Source organism: Penaeus monodon, chromosome 31 (genome assembly GCF_015228065.2).
Source record: "Penaeus monodon isolate SGIC_2016 chromosome 31, NSTDA_Pmon_1, whole genome shotgun sequence".
Lineage (NCBI taxonomy): Eukaryota > Metazoa > Arthropoda > Malacostraca > Decapoda > Penaeidae > Penaeus > Penaeus monodon.
In genome coordinates this window covers 11563526-11563823 of record NC_051416.1, presented here as the reverse complement: position 1 = coordinate 11563823, position 298 = coordinate 11563526, and the positions used below count along the sequence as shown (strand labels likewise).

General features: G+C 44.3%; 1 protein-coding gene across 1 annotated transcript in view; it reads right to left on the bottom strand.

The window, feature by feature from the left end:
* Positions 1 to 298, bottom strand: part of LOC119593033 (tyrosine-protein phosphatase non-receptor type 4-like) — a gene marked incomplete at its 5' end in the record, with an annotated part of 330438 nt that overhangs the window by 127490 nt on the left and 202650 nt on the right.

Genomic DNA, 298 nt, shown 5'->3' with positions numbered 1-298 from the left:
CTACCCCGATCCCGTCTCGCCCCGAGAGCAACACATCTGTCCAGCAGAGCGTGAATTCCGCCAGCGAAGCATTTGTTCTTCTCCGCATTACTGATTATCTTGATAATATTTCCTTCATCTTTATCTTTTTCTCCCCGCTTTGCACTCGGAGATGTCGGCCCGAACCGCGGGGGCAACGAGAAGTGAAAGGGAAGATGGTAGTCATGGAGATGGTGAAAATAATAACAAATAATGATGATAATATACAACATACTCTTACATCAAGATTCATCTTCTAGAAATCTGTTTCTAGAAAGGG